Genomic DNA, 15,929 nt, shown 5'->3' with positions numbered 1-15,929 from the left:
TCTAGAGGCTTGTTCTGCCCTCAACTGTCACGCGAGTACTTTATGTGCTCTCTCCCCCAACTCATAATATTTTTGTCTCAACCTCATAATAGCCTTTTCCATACTATACATTTGAAGCATATTATATTCCAATTTCTTATTTGTGAGAGCTCTGTAATGGTCCTCTAGGCCTGATTCCTGAAAATCTATCTCTAATTGGGTAATGTCCTTTTCCAATTCCTCCACTTCCCTCATATAGTTTTTTGTGACCGTCTTCATATATCCAATTATCTGACCCCTCAAGTATGCCTTGAGGGTGTCTCATAGAAGAAATTTATTTGGAGTTAGAGGGGCAGTTGTCCTCACAAAACTGAGTTATTTGAGATCTTATAAAGCTACAAAACTCCGGGTTTCTCAATAGCAAAGTGTTAAGATGCCACCTGTATGCCGTGTCCTGCTTATCTGGCATACCTATAGTCAAGACCAAGGGGGAGTGGTCTGAGAGAAGTCTCACTCTGTATTTGGCTTCCATGATCCTACCCTCTAAAAGGGCTGAAGCCAAAAAGAAATCTATTCTAGAGTAGGAGTCATGTTGTTTCAAGTAGAATGAGTAGTCTCTCTCTCTTGGATGCTTTCTATGCCACACATCTATTAAATTCAACTCTCTCATACAGTCAATGGTGGCTTTTGCCACTCTAGTCCTAGTTATACATTTTGTGGACTTGTCTAATACAGGATCCAGGCATAAATTAAAGTTGTCCTCTATCAAAATATTTTCACTTCCTCCATCAAACGTGGGGAATGTCCTGTATAAATTTTTCAACATCAATATTGGAGGCGTACACATTAACTAATGTCCAGGACTCTGAGTATATTTGACAGTGCACCATTGTGAATCTACCCATTTTGTCTGCAGTCAACCTCTGCATCTGCACTGGAACACTCTTCCTTATTAAAAGTGCCACTCCCCTTGCTTTTGAGCCAAACAAGGAGGATATAACCTGGTCCACCCACTCTCTTTTTAACTTTTGATGTTCCCACTCAGTTAAATGTGTCTCTTGAAGAAAGATCAGATCCACCCCCATTTTTTTAATGTGTGCCAAGACCCTTTTCCATTTCACTGGACTGTTTAGGCCATTAACATTAAAAGAGACTACCTTTATGTTCTTAGTCATTATCTCCAAGTTCTTCCCAAAGTAACTCCCCCCTTGCTGCCACTCCCTCCACGCATTCCCAATCTCTTACCATCCGATCTTTATTCTGCTTCACCCGAGTCGTGAGAATGAGCAAATAAAAATCAAAGGGGAGACAAAGACAATAATTCAAATAACTGAGCAGAACAACATGAAACCAAGTGCAAAGGACATTCAGAGTCATACTTCCCCTTGATCACATATAACCCTCCAAATGCAACCTCTGCCCCATACTACATCTATTCTCTCTTCTGTTTTGTTGAAAGTCTCCTTTGGCTGTCAACTATTCCCCATAACAAAAGGTTGTGCCACTGGCACCCATCTAACCCCCTCTCCATCACCCGAGCTCCCTGGGAAAAGTCACAGATAAAACTATCATAGCTATTTGGGTTAACCCCTCTCTTAAAAAAAAGTACTTTAACAATTTAAATACCAAGAAAGGAAAGACAACGTATAAGTATAATCTAGAACATCTTTCCTTCAAATTCTACTTCTCCTTTATGTTTCCCATTGCAGGTAAACCTTCGGCGAATTCACACACTTCCTTTGGGTCTGCAATACATTTTCTTGTACCCCCTGGCAACGATACCTTTAGGGTGGCTGGGTAACTCAATACGCAGTCATAACCTTTTTGTTTAATTAATCTTTTAGCTGGTTCTAATGCTTTTCTTGCTTTCAGGAGGGTCACGCTAATGTCCGGGTAGAAAAAAACTTTGTTGCCTTCTACCTCTAGGGAGGACCCTCTTCTTTTCACATTCGTCACTGCTGACCCCAGTATTTTTTCTCTGTCCTGGTAACGTAGCAGTCTCACCAGGACAGATCGTGGCCTTTGTCCGGGACCAGGTCTGGGGAAAAGAGATCTGTGTGCCCTTTCCAACTCGACCCTTTCTCCCAGTACTTCCTTACCCAGCACCTTAGGGATCCAAGTTTGGAAGAAATGTATTGGATTTTGCCCTTCCACCCCTTCTTTTAACCCCACTATCTTCTGCTAAAATTTTCAAGGGCATCCAATTTTTTCAAAACATTTTTCCTTTCATTTAATAATATTTCTACCTTATTACTTATACTGTGTATAGTCTCCTCATTCTGGCACACCCCTTCCCCCACCTCAGTCACCCTACCCATTAGCCCAGATATGGTGCTTTGGACCCTGTCTAGCTCCCTCCCTCCATGTCTTGGGATCTTTCATTCACAGCTTAAAAGAACCTGCTTTCCACGTGCCCCATCTTGTTAATAACATCTTGCAGGGAGGGCTCGGAGCCCCCCCCACTTGCTTTTCTTCAGCAGTGTTCTCTTTCTGGGTCTCCCCGGTCCATAGGACCTGTCTTCATCGCTGGAGTCTTGCTCTTGTAGATTTATGGTCCCCCTGCTGCTGCAGCTGCCGGTATTAGAGATCTCTTCTAGAACATCGCTGCACCTGCCAGCTGGTCTGTTAGTTTTAATGCCGCTTGCTGTCAAAACTCCCACAGCTCCCTGGAACTTGATCCTGGACATGCTACTGGGGCAGGGGTGAGTACTAGAGTCATCCCTGTTGTCATCACTGATGCTGACACCAACGCTCGCTGCTCTGCAGGACTCAATCTTGGACCCACTACAGGGGCAGAGGTGAGTATTGAACTCGCCCCCATTGTCGGCACCGACGCCAATTTCATCCTGGTTCCCCTTCTGTAGCGCTGCTCCGATGTCTGCGGGGTTCAGCGCTGCTGCCCTGCGACCGTTGCCGACGCAAACCTCTTCGCGGCCCTCGCACTCCCCACAAGCGCGCCAAGTCTGACGGTCCCATTGAGGAAGGGGGGACCCGATCCTTTCCCCATCCCCAATGGCTTCAGGGGATTTTTCTTCAGGTACTTGCTGGCCATTTCTATCGGAGTCCTACTCTTCCTGTTTGGTAAGTTTCAGGTTTGAAATTGCAGTTTCCACTTTGGGCCCCGGGATGGCCCCGCCATTTTTCCCACCACGAGGCAGACCTTGCTTTGTCTCTCATTTCGGGGAAAATTCTATCATATTCTTACTTAGCTGTCTGCTCTTTTTGGTCATTCTGTTCTCGAAATACTTTCCGAAGCCCTTTCCTAGCATTTTATACACTCAGTTGAGGTTTTTAACCCTAATTTTACTTAAAAATCCCGGAAGCTCTCGGATTCTGTCTCCTTCAACATTCCCCGAATCATGTGACCTCCCCAGTTCACAGAATTTAATCTCAAAGTTCAGTGTCCAAGTTCAGATATTTAATTGACAACAAAGGATGTCGTAGTGAACACTGGAGAGAGAAATGACTGATGTTGCATTGCAGTAAACTTACAAATCCTCACTTATGAGGCACGTGCATTTCACACAGCTCTCCAGCTGCCCGCTGCCACTCTAACTGCCATTCCAACTGTCGTTCTGCCACTCTAACTGCCGGTCTCTGCTTCACAGCTGGATTCTCCCTTTGTTCTTGAAAGTTCCAAGCAATTGGCTGTACACCAAGTTGCACAGAGTTCTTTGCAGGTCCATCCTTTATGATGACACTCCACAGTCCAAAAGGTCAGTCCATGGCCCATAACTTTTGACACATCAAACATGGTCATAGGCTTGTTAATAGCTACAATGTTAATGTAGCTATGGAAACTGTCTTGATTCGCCTGCTGTTATCTTCATTCATAAAGATATAAAGAATTGGCATACAGTACTTTGGGTTTGGAGATTCCATTGAGAGGATTTCCAAGAGGATTCCTGCTTGCCTAGTATGGACCCTTGCATCTTTATATGTTCTCCACAATAGTAGAAGCAAGAGGTTCTTAGCCAAATCTCTAAAATTTAAGAACTTCTTTTCTGTACAAAAGACACAAAATGATGTCTCGCACCACCCATAGCCATGCTAAAGCTATGTTACCGACGTTTCGAGCCTGAGCCCTTCTTCAAGGAATAAAGAAAGAAGGGAAAGCATCGGAATAAGGATAAAACTGGCAGGGGGAGGAGTCCAGGCCAATTCAATATGATGAGAGGAGAGGTGAGAATTGATTTGGGCTCTGTGAAAAGAGACAGAGGGAAGGGGGGGGGAAGAGAGAGAGAGAGAGAGAGAGAGAGAGAGAGAGAGAGAGAGAGAGAGGAGAGAGAGAGAGAGAGAGAGAGAGAGAGAGAGAGAGAGAGAGAGAGAGAGAGAGAGAGAGAGAGAGAGAGAGAGAGAGAGAGAGAGAGAGAGAGAGAGAGAGAGAGAGAGAGAGAGAGAGAGAGAGAGAGAGAGAGCTGTGGGAAAAGCGACAGGGGAAGATTGTGGGAGTCCTAAGAACTGAGTCACTAGTTCCCTCTGGAGCAACATCTACCTAAGATTCACAGTGTGAAATCTGGAGCACCATGAAGTTGATTTGGAAAAAGCAAATCATCATCTAATGCTTGTCTGAAATTCTAATGTCCAGCCTGATCAATTTCAAAAAAGATAGAGAGCAAGAAATTAGTGATGGATAGAAATTTTTCAATAAACAATCCTGCATAGTCCTTTAATTGTTATTTGCTTTCTTAAAAATTTACAGGATAGGATTCATGTTATATGCCTTTACTTTAACATGACTTCATCTTGTCTCTTGAACTTCAATTATTAGAGACACTCTCCTTTTGCATGTTTTGGAGAGATACTGGTAATTACAATGAAAGAGGGTAAGAGGTTGTGGTTATTGCAGATGAAAAAATAAAGACAGAAAATTGTGGAGATGCTCAGTAGCATCTGTGGAGGGAGCAAAATAGAATTTATGTTTCTGGCCAATGAACACTTCATTGGAATGGTAAATGTAAAGGCCAAGAAATTGTTTGATCCATATTTCCATGATTTACAGAAGCCTTGCGTCAGGGACTGATGCCCAGCTTTTATTTGGATCATAATGTTCAATGTTTAACCACAATATTATGATTGAGATGAGTACTGTAAATGTTTTTAAGCGGAACACATATCAAAACATTCTTTCTTGAAGAATGGTGCAATGAAGCAAGGTGGGAAATTGAATCACCGGATCAACATTTGGACTCAATTATTTATTTCAATGCTATAAACCTTATGCCATTCTCAGTACTCTGTGAACCTTGATGAAGGGCTGAGGCCCGAAACGTTGGTGATGTATCGTTACCTTTGCTACATAAAGGCACTATTTGACCTGCTGAGTTTCTCTAACATTGGTGAGTTTTTTCACTCTGTAAACCTTGTTGTGGCAAGATGATAGAAAATCAGGTACAAGGGTAAATTTGCATGCATCACTCGTGCTTTTGATGTGAATGATGAACATGGTTGTATTCTGCCCAATGAAGCTCAATTCCAGCAGCAACACTTTGCTGTGATAACTTATTTCAATGGATAACTGTGGGAATCAGGATCAAAGGCATTTCAAAGGTTTTTCCCACACCCATTTTCCCTCCATCGTCATATGCCAGAGACAGAACATAATCCACCAGGACCCAGTCCTTGAGAGTGTTATACCCCATGGAGGCAATAAATGAAATCACCCTTCGATGGTCTCTTTTATGTTGCAAAGCTTTCTTGCAATATTCCAACTGGAAGTAAACAGTTTTCTAAGTTATTGTTCCATCTAAATGATGTATAAGACAGTTGATGAATCTACAAGGTCATTGGGTTTCTGATATTAAATTAAAAGTTATAATTCCTCACATTTATTGATCATTCCTCTTGAAATTAGACAGTATTTGACTGGTATTAGAGGATTTTTTTTAACTGAAATCTGGCATACTTGGTGCATTCAGGAAGGTCCTGAATTGTGTAGGATTATCTCTGAAAGATGATGTCCTGGGAACAAGTTATTTTCTCCAACACACTGCACAAGCATAGATAAAGCAGATAGAGTCTTTTCCCCAGGGTAGAACTATCAAGCAGGGTGCAGGTTCAAGGTGAGAGGGGGAAAGTTTAAAGGGCATGTGGAAATCAAGGTTATTTCACAGAGAGAATTACAGTGCTTGGAACACATTGAAAGTGCAGAAAAGCTGGAGTCTCACAGTGTCCAAAGGAGATAAAAATATATATCCGATGTTTCGGGCCTGAGCCCTTCTTCTGAAATGCACTGCCAGAAAAGCAAATGTGATCATAAAGTCAAAGAAACATTTAGACAATCAAATGAATAGGCAGGCAATAGAGGAATATAGTCCATGAGTAGGAAGATGGGATTGGAGATGTGGACATGGTGAGCTGAAGAACCAGTTACTTCGCTGTGTTGTTCTCTGTCCTATGCTCTAATGTTCCCATAGGTTTCATTCGCATAGTTGAACTCATGAATTTTCAACTACAGTAGTCCCCATAATGGGACAAAAGGACTGGTTGCAATTCGGGTTGGTCGTAAGTTGGGGAACTGGGACCTTGGGCAGCCGCAGGGGGAACAGGAATTTCTGGATGTCGTGGAATGAGGACCTCAGGCTGCCATGGGGAACAGGGAGTGGGGACTTCAGGCTGCCACTAGGAGTGGGGACCAATCTATACAGTACTTTTAATGCAGGATATGTATTTGTACTGTCATTTTAATAAAGGTTTAAAAAAAATTGGTTGTATCTGCAGTTATCACAACTTACCTGTAATATTAATGCACAGTGACTAGAACAACGATTGATTGTGGAAGTGAAATTGCGTAGTCTTTAGATCAAGGCTAATGCACGAAAAGAGCTTGATTCAGTATAATTGGGAGTATTTGTCTCAACTATGGGTGTACATTTTGGGATCTCAAGAGTAGGCTTGCAGCTGTAGGATGAGATCACTGTAATGTAATCCATTGACCCTTTCCAAGAAACAGTCCTCCTTCCCCGAAGCATTAAAGGACATTTTTGTACCATGTTTGGAATCAGGTGAATTCCACCCAATCAATAGTGATTGGCATAACATCTGTACAACTTGGCTTTTGTAGTGGCCTCCAATGTTCTTCCCAGCTGGGCTCAAGGACACTTCCAAGCTCAAACTTCTTACATTTTTGTCCACACTTCTCCAACGTGGGCAGGAATCTGTCCCAAATAAAGAGCCTGGAAACTCACAGAGAAAGACTGGGTTCCAAGTTAATTTTTCACACAAATCTATTTTGCTTCTAGATTGAGTAGAATCTCATCAGAAATGTACTCTGTTCCACAGTGGGATGGAATCCAACCTTTCACTCTTTCAATTTCTTATATAGTTCTTTTATTGATATTTCTGGTTCTGTTAAGTATACTTTGATGTCATTTGCAAATAGAGTGATTTTATATTCCTTCTGCTTTATTTTTATCCCTTTTATTTTATTTTCTGTTCTTATCAGTTCTGCCAATGGTTCTACTGCCAATGGATACCTTTCACTCTTATGACAAATTAAAACCCACATCTCATTTTTTTGAGATAAGTGTAACTCCTGACAGCTTTCAGTTGCATGCAAAACAAAAAAAACTGCTCAAATAGCCACAAAAATATTTTCTCTTGAGCAATCACGCAAAGGAAAATGTGCAGAAATGAAACATCACAAGGAGACTGTATAACGATGAGTTCAATCTGTTTATTGTTCAAGGTGAAGGGAGGGTTTATATGTTGCTATGCAGTGCTTCATCTGACCATGTAGTATTTGTTCTGAGATTAGATGTCTACAATCTTCCATGACGTTCCTCACAGAATGAGCACATTCAGTCTTCTAATATGTTGCTGGCTATCAGAGCATTTCCATCAGTCTCATGCCTCATTTGCTGTTCCTCTTCATTATCTTAAACTGATCATCTTCTTCCCTATTCTTCCATAACCGAATGACATCAGGTGACCTGAAAGAAAGAGGTTATCATCTGGAAAACTCTGCTGGGGGAAGTTTCTTCGGCAAGACAATGACGTGGCTGGTTACAAGGAATCAGTTTGTGTCCAGCAAACAACAAATCTCTCTCTGAAAACTGACAAGAACCTTCCTGAGTGGTAACCATTTACCTTTCAAGCACCAAAGCCTGGTGAACTTCATACATGTTAAATTCTGTGCATAGTATAAAAATTGCCTGCAACCAGTGAAATTGGAGGAATGAGAAGTGAGATTGGACTGTGAACCAAATAACTTTTCTGAACTTACACACACATTACATACACATGCTCTTAGAATTAGAAGGGGGTTAAGTTAGGTTAGTTAAGTCAATAGTGATAAGTTAAAATATGATTCTGTTTTCATGTTTAAACATAATTAAAAGCAACCTTGTTTCAGTAACTATTTGTCTTGGTGAATATCTGTTGCTGCTGGGTTTTGGGGTCCTCTGGGCTCATAACAATATTTTATTATAAAAAAGGAAAATCTAAACTCACTACCAAGAAAGATGTAGCTTGGCCAAAAAAAAGAAAGGAAGACAGAATTTTTATCAGAGTGATAAATTGCTTCATTAGTCAACATTTCTACCTTCATAACAAATCAAAGATTATAAAAGTAATTCAAAAAGGGTACCCACAATGTTTGAAAACTTACATTCAAATCAGAAATTGAGCATTCAAATTGGAAATTGAGCACATAAACAGTCTCAGGGTTTTATGTGATGTCATGTATGTACTCTGGCAGTAAATTTGAACTTTTAAGTTTGAACTTGGAATTTTTTAACTCACCAACCAACATGTCTTTGAGATGTGGGGAGGAAATTAGACCACCTATGGGAATACCACATATTCACCAGGAAACTATGTAAACGGACAGCAGCTAATGTCAGGATTAAACTTAGGTTTCTGAACAGCCCACACCTATTCTTTACATTGCTCTGCACAATAGAAGATGGAAAGTAATGCATAGAGCTGCAGTTTGTCAGCACATACCTAAGGTCCCCAGCATACCTGGAAACTACTTTGGGGATTCTGCATGAATTTGGAAGTCATGGACTTGCCCATGCTTGACTAGAGATTTGCTGATTTCACTGTGTGATTAAATTGCTTATAGTGAGTGTGAACTTGCTGCATTGTATCTGCCCTTGGAATCTATACCTGGTACCAAGACAGAGAAATACCTGGACAAGTATCAGGCAACTTATTTGTTTTGATTACATTTATATTCATACTTTACTGCTACCAATTGTGGGTGGCACCATTGGCATAGCAGTTCACACCGCATCTTTACAGTGCCACTGATTGGGACTGGGGTTCGAATCCTGCACCGTCTGTAAGGAGTTTGTACATTCTCCCTGTGTCTGCGTGGGTTTTCTCTGGGGACTCGGGGGTGTTAGGCTAATGGGGTGGGCATTGAGCGGCACTGACTCTGGGCAGAAATGACTTGTCACCGTGCTGTAGGTTAAAAAATAAATTTAAAGGGTATGTGAGCATTTAAGGTTTCAGTAATGTAATTTCAACAGTTTTTCAAAGTTTTAAAATGTTTTTTAGTATTAATCTATTTGACGTTGGACAACCAGCTCAGCAAGGAAAACACAAGAATTGCAAAAGCAGGAATCTTGAACAAACAAAGTGGGGCTGAAGGGACTCAACAGGTCAGATGGCCTCTATGAATAGAAAAGGACAGTCAACATTTTGAGTTGGGACTTTTTTCCTTCATTGACTGACTTGCTTGGTCCATTAAGTCCCACCAGCTTCTCATTGCTATCTAAGCCAAGGAGAAAGTCTGTCAAGTTTTTGGATAGTCAATTGCTTTTTCTGGTATCCCAATGCCCTTGCTTGAATGCACTAGGTCACCCAAAGCCCTGCCACCATACAAGACCATCCAACTGTGGATCAGACTAGGTAGAAGTACAAGTACTCCTTAACCTATGTCCGTGCTCCTTTCTTGATGACTAGTCGTATCTTGGAATGGACGTATGTCCATATTGCTTGTTAGTCCACATCCTGGGGTCCATAAACTGGTCATAGTCATCTGGTTCCTGTGCGCATGCACAAGTCTTCGGTGGGTGCAAGCGCGATAGGTCCGGTTGGCACATGCGTGAGAGTTAAGCGCCTTGACAATATTGAATTTGCGCCATTAACTCTCATGCATGCACCAACCAAATTCCAATATGCGAACTCTCTGCACAAGCACCAACCCAAGACTCGCTCAGGCACACAAGAATCAAGATGGCCACACCCTGCCCGGGAACCAGCTAACAAGGTAAGTATGCACATTTGGGCTCCTCCATGCCATGTATCCCTGTGATAGCTTGTCAAATACATTATAAACTGTGTAAATTTTGTATTTTTTTCTTATATATTTATTTTTAAAATAAATATATATGTGGATGAATGCAAGTCTCATAGGTCGCAAGTTGGGGAGTACCTGCATGTTAATTTGCATCGTCCATCTCAGTGGCACCTGCTGAACACAGCATGAACTTGCCCATTATTTGTGAAATGGACTTTGAGAGGTGTTGAGGTACAAAGAAAGTCTTAACTTTATATAACATCTTAGAACCTCCCCTTGCACAATGCAGGCATTCAGGTTCTTTTCAAGCCCATTTACTTCTCTGTTTTTAGGGAAATGAAAGACAAATTGTGCACAGCAGGCATCATCAAACAGAAATCTGTTTCAGTGACCTCGACTGAGGGACACATCATGGCCAGAATCACTCTCTTCCTGAACATTAAAATGGTTCCATAAGGGGACTTATATTCATTTGACTGTAGAGATCGACCTTTTTTTCAGGGTTCACCCGAAATTGTAGAAGCTGCAGTATTACATTGGTGCACTGGAGCTCGAGTAAAGAATTTTGTTCCCAACCTTTCTTCTTTCCACTGGGAAGGTAAAATGGAAATCCATTGCATGCTATTTAAAGCCACAGTAATGCAACTCAATGATGAACTGAAGAGTGATATTATACTATAATACAGTTGCAAAATAAAATATTGACCTATGCATGTACAAACCCATAACTCTCCTGTCAGAATGCAGTAACATACGCCAATAAACTACACATTATTTGATTTATTTATTGAAATGTATGCTCCTTTTTTGGTTGTAGGTCAGTTTTTTTTAATGATCCAATCAATTCCCTTCACTGGAATACCATTTTAGGACAAAAATGCACAAGCCTCCGCTTCTGTAGCTTCACCAAGAATTCCAGAGGAAATTTCTGTCAGTAATTATTGAATGGAGACACCTGTTACTTTCTTTGCTGTTTATTTTGAATAAAAATGTTGCAAATTTCTGTTTTCTCTACTCTGCCCTTTAAACTGGACCAGAACCTTTGCAAAAGCAAACTCTCAGCGGCAAAAAAAAAGTAATGGCTCCCAGATTGAGCACAGAATTGAAGGAAGAGAGTTATTTAATTGGCCCTTGCTCTGTATTTCCAGAAATTAGGAAATCTCAAATATCTTATCCTGTTTTACACAGACTGCTTTATTTTGGACGGTTTTCTGGCACGGGTCGAACTGCATAAACATTAGCCGGAAATGGTCTATGCCTTTTAAAATAAAAAAAAAACACTGCCTGAATAAAATCCTATTGTCTTGACATCTGTCTAGTGCTACAGCAGGATTTATTTGAAACAGTTGTACTTTTTTTTTCAATTTTGATTTGGCAGCCTGTCACATTAATTTCACAACAGATCTAACGGAAAGAAGTTTGCTTTCTGAAAAGAAAAAAATAAGTATAGAGAACAGTAAAAACTTAATGTATTGCACAAACACAGAATTTCAAGCCTATCATTTATATTTGAAAATTATGGGGAAAAATAAAAGAAGTTTGGATCCAGGCAGAACGATCTCCTCAATGCTTTTCCACCCTTACAAATACAAAACTGAGAACATGCTTTAGAGAATAACAAGCAGAATAATCGGATTCTGTAACTGAATTTCTGTTGCCTTTTACTTTAGTCTTCCTTGGAGACTCTTTGCTTTACATACTTAACTTCATTCCTCTCCTTTCCCAGAATTCAGTGACTAAGATACATGAAAACACATCTAAATCATGAAAAACACTAAAGTACATCCAAATTATATTAAAGAAATGCAATATATCTTCGCCTTTTCCTCTTCAATCATTGCCTTAAAATCACCACGGATATCATTGAAATCTTTAATTTTGCAACCAGGTGGAGGTTCCAATATGAAGATTTGACATGCTCTTTTGCAGCAATTGCTATGGAGTGAATTGAGAGAAGCGACCTTCTGTTTTTCGTCCAAGAAGTTTCAGTTGTTCATGTATGAGAGCATGGGCGCAGTTAATGCTCAGTGGATGGGAGCAGAATGGCAGGCAGTGAGCAACAAGCTCTGGCCAATTACTCTAACATTCTGCAGCACCACCCTTATCAGACTTCATATCAAAGAAGTACAGGGCAGGCATGGCAAGTTTCTTGACAGAGTACATATCAGTGCCCAGTTGATGCGGAGCACCAAGACTGAAATTGCCTCGAATACCATGTGCAAAATATAGAAGCCATTCCCACTCCAATTTAACTGAACAAAATTATATTTTATACTGACAGATATTTATAAATGTCATTCTCCTGATGTCATGCTGTGTTACAGATGAAAAACAACTTTGAAATTGGGGCACTACTGAACTGCACTTGTAGCTTCCAGCCCAAAGCTGACAACCATATTTCAATCTGAAAAGTTCCTTAACAAACTATCAGTTAAACTCTGAGTGACCTGAGCCTTTGTTTACTCAACAACAATTGGATTTTGTTCCCATAAATGGACCTACCTTCACCTTAGTTGGATTGAATTCAGTAGAGGAAACACTGCAACATACATATCCTTGTAAAACAAATTCATCCCATCATGAGCATTGCCAAGAAAGATTCACTGAGATGTATAAACTATAAAGGCAGCATGTGCTTCTTGTCCATTGCACCCCATTTCCTGTCAAGAAAAGTAGAGCGAGAATTAAGAAGGGATTTACATTGGAACATTCAATTATGAAGCAGATAGAGACTGTTTGACCTTTAAAGCATGCTCCACCATTTACAAAGGTCATGGCTGATCCGATTGTGAAGTCAACCTCATCTTCCCTTTCCCTCCTTGGAAGCTGCCTGACCTGTTTGATTTTTGTTCTCTGTTCCAGAATCTGCAGACCCACTCTTCCCATCTGCCTGCAATGAGCTTTAATCATCTAACTACCTCCTCTATGAAATGCTCAAAGACTTCGCTTCGTCCTTTGAAGAAGACGGATCATTCTCTGAGAATAAAGATAAAGGTTTTCTTCATCTTTGTCTAATGTGGGTGACACTTCATTTCTTAAACAGTGACCGCTAGTTCTAGACTCTCCCATGACTGGAAACATCCTCTCCTCATCCAACCTGTCAAGAACCCTCAGGGACCTTAAATCAAATCACTCCTTCCTCTTCTAAACTCATGCAAATGAGAGACAACCTTCCCTCATAAGACAGCCCTACCAAATCCAGGTATTATTGTTGTCAGTTTTCTCTGAACAGATTTCAAAACATTCTTCTTTTAGTTAGCAGTCAAATAGAGCACACAGTACTTCAGATGGGATGCACCCATTCCATGAGATAACGGAAGTATAAATAGTTGCATTCAATACCTCTAGCAATAAAGAAAAACATGCTGTTGGTTTTCCTAGTCATTTGCTGTACCTTCGTACGAGACGTTTTTAATGAGATGCAGCTCAGGAGAAAACCCTTCCAAGTCATCCATTCAAATCTAATTAACCTATCAACCCCACATATTTTTGGAGGGCGGGTGGAAACTGGAGCACCCAGAGAAAACAGACAGTGGTGGATTTGAACTCAACTCGTGAGTGCTGCAATAGCATTGAGCCAACCACTGCACGAACTATACTGATACCAAAATCCTTCTGCATTGCTGAATTGTGCAATTTTCTTAGAGATAATAGGACAAAAAAATTTGTACAAACTCCAACTGAGGGGAGGCTTAAAGTGGTGAAAGCATCTTCTTGCATCAAGTTTGGTAGGTTTCCATTTGACCAATAAGAGTTGACAATATTTAACACCGAGGTCACCAGCACTATTCAACATTAAAGTTTGGACTGAACTTCCAGGAAAGTAGAGTGCAAATTTGAAAACCTGAAGCTGACTGTGGGAATTTCCGCTTGCGATTATTCTGTGAACTTCTGATGCAAATGCTAGTTTGTTTATCGTCATCTGTAGATAGCTCTGATCCCTGTAAATTTAATGGGAAAACACTCTTTTCAACATTATGCAAGTAGAAATTGATTTTTGTTTCGTGAATTAATTCTGATGACAGATTTCCTGGTCAATTCTTTCCACTCCGGAATTTGTCTTGCAATGTGACCAAAAGTGTTTTCTGCATGAGAGGCTCAAGAGATGGTGTTGTTCCACGTGCAATTCTCAAATCAAGTCAAGTTCATTATCATTCAATTGCACCCTGACAAAACAGCGATCTTCGGTCCTAAACACGCAGACACCCAGTCGGATATAACACACATACAGACAAACAATACATATGCAGAACAAATATTACAGTATAACTCTGATTACCTGAAATCGGATTCTCTGAAATCCTCATCCATCCAAAGTTTTTGGAGGAGAAACTTGATTTATCAAATAAATGAGGATTTTTGAGACAATCAAAAAAATCATCATTTATCCGAACTCACTTAACAACTTGAAAAAACTTTAAACCCAGAGTGCTATACTGTTATGCATACATATTGTTAAACTGTGTATACAAATAATAAATAAATATATGTTGTTTCATGGATATGAGAGTCTTGGATGGTCAGTATGAGCATTTGGTCATTCAGTGTTCTCACTGCCCGTGGGAAGAAGCTGTTCCTCAACCTGGTGGTGATACTCCTGCATCTGTATCTGATACTCCTGCATCTGTATCTGATACTCCTGTATCTCTTCCCCGATGGGAGCAGCTGTTCCTCAACCTGGTGGTGATACTCCTGCATCCGTATCTGATACTCCTGTATCTCTTCCCTGATGGCAGCAGCTGTTCCTGAACCTGGTGGTGATACTCCTGTATCTGTATCTGATACTCCTGTATCTCTTACCCGATGGGAGCGGCTGAAATATACCATGTGCAGGGTGGAAGGGCTCATCTTCAGACAATGATCCCAGTAGTTCAGGTCAATGGTGGGAGGATGTAGACTCCAGTGATCCTCTGTTCCACTATTATAGTCCTGTGAATTGGCCTCCGATCCATTTCTCTACAGCAACTGTATCAAATTCTCTGATTTCTCTTGTTGGAGCAATGGACCATGTTATTCCAGAGATGATTAATATTGGACACTAGCGGAACAGTAGTCTCTTCACCATCTTGCCAGCAAAATGAGTGAATCTTTCATCTGTATCCACATTGTACCCACATACACCACACAAATCCAAACCTTCTGCAGATCATCAGTCTCCAACAAACTTCTATGTATTCCCACCCTCTGCCCATCAGATGATCTCTCACCACTTCCCCACTTAATCTCAGACTCCTGGTTTCCGATCCCCCACTCCACTTCAGTCCCTACTCTCTAATCTCCTGTTCCTTTGCCATCGCCAAGACAACAAATGCTTACCTATCCCCCAATCACCAATTCAGATCCATCACTCCACCACAGATACTGATCTTCCACTTCTTCACAAATTCTGGATGTTCAATTCAACATTCACTCAAAAATAATGACAATCTTCCATTCACCTCCTTTCTAGTTCCACGTCAGCCTCAAATGCTCTACTCCACCACAAGCTCCTTGCCTCCAGTTGCATCCCCACCACTCCATAAATGACAAAAATGGCTCTCCTTACTTTTGATCCTACCCACCAATACAAAAAGAATTAACCAGGAAATCTGTCATCAGAATTAATTCACGAAACAAAAATCAAGTAAGGAAGACTTGTGACTCTTTTCAACCGTGAAAGCATCCAACATCCACCATGCTGTTGTGAAACTTTTAGTCAAGG

General features: G+C 40.8%; 1 long non-coding RNA gene across 1 annotated transcript; it reads left to right on the top strand.

Annotated features, from left to right (window-relative positions):
* The first annotated feature begins 5,129 nt into the window (after window positions 1-5,129).
* On the top strand, window positions 5,130-13,164 carry LOC138739879 (uncharacterized). Its single transcript, XR_011342516.1, has 3 exons — window positions 5,130-5,318; window positions 7,906-8,055; window positions 13,091-13,164. It is a non-coding gene; the product is annotated as an uncharacterized lncRNA (long non-coding RNA).
* Window positions 13,165-15,929: the final 2,765 nt, after the last annotated feature.

Source organism: Narcine bancroftii, chromosome 7 (genome assembly GCF_036971445.1).
Source record: "Narcine bancroftii isolate sNarBan1 chromosome 7, sNarBan1.hap1, whole genome shotgun sequence".
NCBI classification, from domain to species: Eukaryota; Metazoa; Chordata; class Chondrichthyes; order Torpediniformes; family Narcinidae; genus Narcine; species Narcine bancroftii.
Note: the sequence above shows the minus strand (reverse complement) of the source record. Positions and strands in the feature narration are given on the sequence as shown.